Genomic DNA, 7,078 nt, shown 5'->3' on the forward strand with positions numbered 1-7,078 from the left:
TGTATCTATGAAGCGCCTTGAGGCGACTTATGTTGTGATTTGGCGCTATATAAATAAAATTGAATTGAATTGAATAGTGTCACGCTAAGAGAAACACTGATGTGTTCGAAAAAGGATTCAACATTGATAATAATCTGTACCCTTTCTCTCACAATTATCATATACTTTTGAAACAAAAATACCAATTATTTATAATTACTGTAATTAAAATTTAAATGAATTACATATTTTAACAATAATTATAAACTACAGTCATTGTTCTGCAAGTGCTCTCAGTTTGACATACCACAGTGCTTCTTCATCCTCTCTCCTTCTTATCTCCTCCAGTTTCTGGACCTTCTCTGTGTCTCCTTTCTGCTTCATCTTCTCAATCAGGAAGTCCAAGTGGACAACAGTGGATGCTGAATCAGCTTTCAGAGCGATTTCCTCCAGTCTGACAGCATGCTGGTAGGACTCGTCCAGGAACTGGGACTTCTCTGCTGCCAGCAGTTTCATTTCCTTTCCAAGTAAATCAACATCCTTGTCTTCTGCTGGTGGTTCATTTTTCTGACCTCTCCTTATCCTGGTCACATATCTCCTCTTTCCTTTCACATGCACTGATGCAGGACACTTGTTGGTGCATGACGTGCAGAGACCATCTCTAAAGACCTCACAGTGATTTAAGGGCACCGTGCATCCAGGATAGTGACAGTTCTCCTCACAGACTGTACAGCTGACAGCTGCTTTCAAACCCGGCCCACACGTCTCTGCTCTGATAGGTTCTTTATGTTTAAAAACTTCAGCAACAAATGGAGTGACCTTCATTCTTCTGCAGAGCTTCCCGAGTCTGTTTCATCTCTCTCTGTTTCACTTCAGTGAATCTGATTCTTTCTTGCAGGTTTTGGATGCAGGCTGTCAGTCTGATTCTTTCCTTTAACACTTCAGGAGTTGCCTCTGGCTGCACAGGTGTACTTTCTTTCAGGAAGGCTGTGAACTCTCTCACTCCTCTCTCTGATCTTTCAAAATTTAGTTTCAGAAATTCTTCTTCCTCATCTTCAAGCTGGCAGTTATTAAACAGGAAGTAAACTGGCTGATTCTTCCCTTTTTTGGCACATTTAATGTTCCAATCTTCAAGAGCTTGAAGAGGGTTTTTAGGTCTGCTTCCATCTGAGTATGTGATCAGAGCTACAATGTTTTTCTCCAAGTTTTTTCCAAACAGAGACATCACTGAATCAAAGACATACAGCAGTCGGTCACCCAGTCGATTTTCACTCGCCTTCATCACCAGACCCACTGCATGAACTTCATGGACTCCATCATCTGATCGAAACAAGTCCAATAATCTGTGACTGATGATGTCATCTTTTTCAGTCCCTCTGGTGTCTCCATATCCAGGAGTATCGATGATGGTCAGAGAGTAGGGCAGAGTTTCATCTTCAAAACCAAAGATCTCGTACACGATCACATCTGATGTCTGACTTTTCTCTCCTCCTCTCGATCTGAAACCAGACTCTATCCTCCCACTTCACTCCCATGGTGTAGTTGAGCAGAGCATTGATCAGAGTATTTTCCTGCTCCTGTTTCTCCCACCAGTAAGATGGTTCTGTTTGTCTTGTTTGGATTTTTTTCTCCAACAGTCATTCTTGTTCCAAACTTCTGTTTCTTTGGTCTCAGCTGGTAGACAGCAGGAGGTCCATCAGATCTCTGATCACTCTTGGAGATGATGCTCTCATATTTCCTGCAGAGATATTTTACACAAGTGTTTTGCGTTCTGTCAGAATTTTTCTGCTGAAGGTTCAGACTTTGAAACTTGGCTTCTCAAATATGGAGAATGATTTTTCATCCTTTTCCTCATAACATCAGTTAAAGTCTCAGCTGCTGTTCAGTTTACTTTTCTGCTGTGTTAATGTGTGAACTGTATGTATGAACTCTCACTGTAGTGTACGCTACCAATAAATGAAATCAAGAATTCTCTCACTGTAAATGTTCCACTGATATGAATGCATTATTATTTCTACAGTTAATACACAGTTATCATGTCTGACAGCGTCAGCATTAGAAGCAAGAAAGCAAAAAAAAAAAAAGGAAAGAAAGCAACCTTTTTTATTCAAAAAAATAAAAAAAATTCCCCAAACATTTATACCTAATAATTGCGTAACACATTCATCTGTGCCCCATTATGTGTAGAGTATAGAGCTCATGATTACTTCACTTGTTTAAATTACTTAGGTTGGTGCTACTCACTGTGTTGCCATGATAATGAGGATTAAACATATGTGATGACACCTGGAAAAAAAATACAAGAGAAAATCAATCTAAGCAAACATCCTAGGAAAAAAAAAATCAATTCAGGTTTATTAATATATCACTAAATCATCTTCTGTGTGTTATACCGTAAAGACCCTACAGTGTTCTGGAGAAAGTCTTGGCAATCAGACAACCCCTATGAATAAGTACTTGGTGACAGTGGGAAGGAAAAACTCCCTTTTTACAGAGAAACCTTCATCAGAATCATGCACAGGGAGGGGCGGGGCCATCTGTCACCACTGTTTAATGTTAGTGGTGGGCAGACTGATCCAAATATTGATTGTACTCGGTATTGGATCGATACTAGCCTGGTGAGTTCTGCTCTTGTTTGCGTTGCTGTGCTTTTGGCAAACATAGTCATTATGTCATTCAGTCATTATGCAAAATGTACTGTTTATAAGATTGGTGAAACCTGCAGTCAGGTGAGACTGAAGAAATCACTTGGATGAGTGACGAAACGTCTCTCCCACAAAACGCTACGTCCAGATGAACAGAATCAACTTTTGGAGACGTATTTCCTCTGTGTTCACATACATAGCAGCCGAGCTGCACAGTGCCCAGACGACAGCGTATGCTTGAACGCTGAAGCCGTGTCCCTGCTGTGTTGGCACACTGTAGCCGAACTACTTGCTAGTGCACAGCTGCACAGCGTGGTCCGACCGGTGCACAAGCCTATTTTGAGGCTATAAACCGGGGAAGGGACACCAACCAAGGGGAAAGCTAAGGGCCAGCTAAGGGGAACCAAGCTAAGGGATAGCAGGGCACACCAGGGGAATACCAGGGCTACCTGGGGAGTGCCGAGGCTAGCAGGGGAAAGGGGTGAGGCACCGCCCACAGACTATGCCGGAACATGCGCCTGACGGACGCACAAACATACAGCACTCTCAACGCAAAGCACTCACACACACACACACAACACAAGTGGAGATCAAACGATCACCGGTGTCACGTCTGCACAGCTGTTTGATACATGCGCTGTGGGATGTAACCGGGGGGTGCTGGAGTGTCTTAAAGAATATCCACACGCCACGATCAAAATGTAAACTAAAAGACGCTGAGCATAATAACAAAGAGACAGATTTCACAGCTGCTCTGTTCCCAACTTCTACTGTGTGACTGACAGCCTGGAGTTTGAAATCCTCTTCGCAACCACGTCTCTTAACAGGTGCCATTTATGGTCCTTATACACAGTAGGGTAATATTACGTTGAAGCACAGTACGTATCACTCCGCGAGGCTCAGCCGTAATGCTCCGACAATCCATCAAGCGGTGCAGCTCCGTAGCTTACCAAAGTCGTACTAAAACATTTTTGACAGATTGCTGAGCGCCGTGTTCCACATAAAATCGGTTCGCGGCCATCAAGCACAACCAGAATTCATACATAAGGCGCGCTGTCAACTTTTGAGAAAATGAAAGGATTTTAGTCCGTGCAGCACCTCTGGGCTGCATGGCGTTAGCGTGGTTAGCTCGTTAGCGTGGTTAGCTAGCTAACACGTTGACGCCGTCCAGCCCCACGCACGGGGCGATGCGCAGTAACTCGTTAACGGAGATTTGCCGTGTCCATCTTGTCGCTTCCTGCAGGTGAAGCGATGGGGGAGGAGGGGGAGTTGTGTTCAGTGAAGGAGAGGCGAGGCCGAGTAACGTTGCGTAAAGACGAAAGTGGACGAAAGAGAGGCAAACTTGCGGCTCCACAAGTATAATTATAACGTAACATAGACTATATCGATATAAAGGATATTGTCACATCTTATATCTCGTATAAAAATATATCGATATTTTTTAAAAACTCGATATATCGCCCAGCTCTTATGGAGAGATAGTCTCGATATGCACTCAGAAAAATTATGGTTCTTAAATGGTTCTTCAGATGTCTTCATGGTTCTTTAAAGAACCATCATACGTCAAAGAACCTTTTTATTTTGTGGATGGTTCTTCAGCTATTACAAATGGTTCTTTAAAGAACAAAAGGTTCTTCATCCTTAGCAATCTAAGTTTGATGGTGTAAATGGCATAAATATTTATTCACTATAACGAGGCTGTGAATTATACTGTGTGTTTTCTTTGTGTGCATGTGTGTGCGAAGGGGGAGGGCGGGTTACCTGGCAATTACCCTTTAAGAGAAGATGGTAGGAAACTGAATATTCAAATAAAAGTTAGAAATATTTGCTTAAAAATATACTGGTGGCAGGGGTGGGGGCCAAAGCCTAAAGACCCTAACCCCCCCCCCCCCAACACACACACACACCACCTAACCCCGCAGGAACTCCATGTATGAATATGAGTGAGTTAACAAACAGTAGACACAATACACACATTCAAATACTGTACTTTAGTTTTAAATTTTAATAAAGCATTACTATTTTCTACTCCAAGGCATTACTTTTGAGATTATTATATATTTTTGAAAATATAGCATAATGATAATACTAGTTATTGTAAACTTTACAAACCACCCAGCAGTATGTAAAGTCAAATTATAAATACAAGTAAATAACAATTAGCAGAACAGACAGAATGTTTGACAAAGCACTGCTTAGGTAAATGATCTGAGTAGTTGTTACATCCACTGAGCAATTGTTTTGTGTTAGGCGTGACTGTTATGTGTTTCCTGTTTTACTTTGAAGTTCTGTCTTATCTCAGTGTGTTCAGTTTACGCTTCCTTGTCTCGTCAGTTCTGATTTGCCCCAGCTGTGTTTCCCTCCTGTTGTCCATTCCCTGATTGCTCCCTCTATGTATTTAAGCCCTGTGTTTCAGTTTGTCATGGGTTGTGATCATTGTGGTGTTGGTATCGTAGTTTTGTAAATAGCTGTAAATAGATTTGTAAAGTAGCAATTGAGTATTTTTCCCACCTTGTATATATTGTTCACTGCAGCAGCCTAGTAGGCGTGAGAAGCCATTTTTAAGTTTTCTCCTGTTTTTCATGCAGCAAGTTGGGTAAGGGAATTGTCTTTTGTTTGGTTTTCAGTAGTGATGGCCAAATGAAGCTTTCCGAAGCACTGAAGCTTGTATTGAAAAACGGTTCATTACTCGAAGCTTTTCAACACAGTCCTCTCCGGTGACATCTGGTGGTGAAAATTTTGAAGAGCAGCTTGAATCTGCAAAATAAAACGGACTGCTCAATCATCACTGCTCACTCAAGAGTGGAGTTCTCTCTGATATTGGGCCACCGTTCCGTTGCTTTGAACATGTAATTGGTTTTGTTTTCTCGATTGGGGGGCTGAAAAAAATGTAATGCGTATTTGCGTAATACATTTTGATCAATAAACTTTCCCTATTTAAACATGCACTATGGTGTGGCCTTTCTTTGCTCATAACTCCTTGATGTTGGTAAATACAATAAGTGAGCAATATATATAATATACATATGATAACGCACAGCACATTATGGAGTATGCCCCTGCTGTGGAGTCCTGCCTCCATCTACTTGTCATTTAATCACAGCTGGACAGGTTCATACAAAATATTAGATGAGGCCAATTGTCCTATACATATTTTTGACCTAGGGGTGGGATTGATTGTGAACTGGAAAGGGAAAATGCTTAGGAAGCTGAGTACGGCTGCATCGTTACTGATTTGTAGAATCATTTTGATTCGATACAGGATCCGATTCAATTTGATTGGAATCTGGAAAGTTTTGCCTCAGTCAGAAATATTACAATTCTGGTCATGTATCAGTATATATCCATAATTTCGTATCTATTAAAAGAAAGCTGACACATGTGAGACTTAATTAGAGATGTAAACAGAGAGTTATGAAATTTAGCATGGATTGTAATCAGAAAAGCGATAATCAAAACCCACCCCTAATCAAGAACTTGCAAAGTAAAAACATGATCTATGTCAGGTAGCCCTTTTGTTATTTACAGTTAAAAAGAGGATTAGTGTTACTGTGCGCTGGCTGAGTCTGTTTCTTTTCTTAGAAATAGTTTCTCCTGCCCTGGAGAAAATCCACTTGCATGGAACAGAAGAGGCTGTGGAGTGCAGGAACCACACTGCAAGCTGGTAGATATGCAGGTATTCCTGGGTCCTGCAGACTATCACCTAAAAACAATAAACAAAATGATTTTCTAAACTGTAGCAATGTAATGTACGTATAGTGTCAAATACATTTTTGTAGTCTTCATTAGCTTTAATTCACATGGAAGTGTTCCTAAAGTCATATGCTGTAATGATATTTACATTATGAAAACATGATTTTGGACATTTCAGGTTTTTCACTTCGGCAGATAAAATGAATTGAGCAAAATCAACTCAAAATATTCCCACACGCCAGAACGTCCTCTCTTCCTCGCTGGCTCCATATCTGTCAGTGGAATGATCACCTCGTCGCTATCTGTCACCATCAACACACTCCACGAATCCCGTGGATGATTCACTTCCTTATATCCGTTTGAATCAGGTACCGAAGCAGTTACGTGCGTAATGAAGCTTCGGACGTCACTGGTCACGTGACTTTTGCCAAACGAAGCAAGCCTCGACACAGTGCTTCTGAACCAGTGTGTTGTTTTTTTCGACACACGCTCCGGAGCGTCAGCTTCAAGCGGGCCATCACTAGTTTTCAGTTTGGGTAGGAAAGCGTAGGGACCATTAGGGAGTTTTGTTTGTTAGTTTTGGCACTGCTCACTGCTGAAGCAAATAAATGGCTGCTTAGCATTTTAAAACAGATTGTTGTTTGTGTTCTTGCTCGAGTGGAGTGTGAGTGGGCCAATGTTTTGTTGCGTTCAGGGCACGCCTAGACCTAGAACGTAACAGTAGTTGTTCATCACTGAGCAATTTGTTAATATGTGTTTCG

The 7,078-nt window shown here is 41.4% G+C and overlaps 1 pseudogene; it reads right to left on the bottom strand.

Moving 5' to 3' along the window:
* Positions 1 to 778: 778 nt before the first annotated feature.
* LOC121812634 lies at positions 779 to 2,678 on the bottom strand (annotated as a pseudogene).
* Between the last annotated feature and the right edge of the window lie 4,400 nt (positions 2,679 to 7,078).

This window comes from Haplochromis burtoni, unplaced genomic scaffold, assembly GCF_018398535.1.
Source record: "Haplochromis burtoni strain Fernald_Lab_line unplaced genomic scaffold, NCSU_Asbu1 Contig_700, whole genome shotgun sequence".
In the NCBI taxonomy this organism is placed as follows: Eukaryota; Metazoa; Chordata; class Actinopteri; order Cichliformes; family Cichlidae; genus Haplochromis; species Haplochromis burtoni.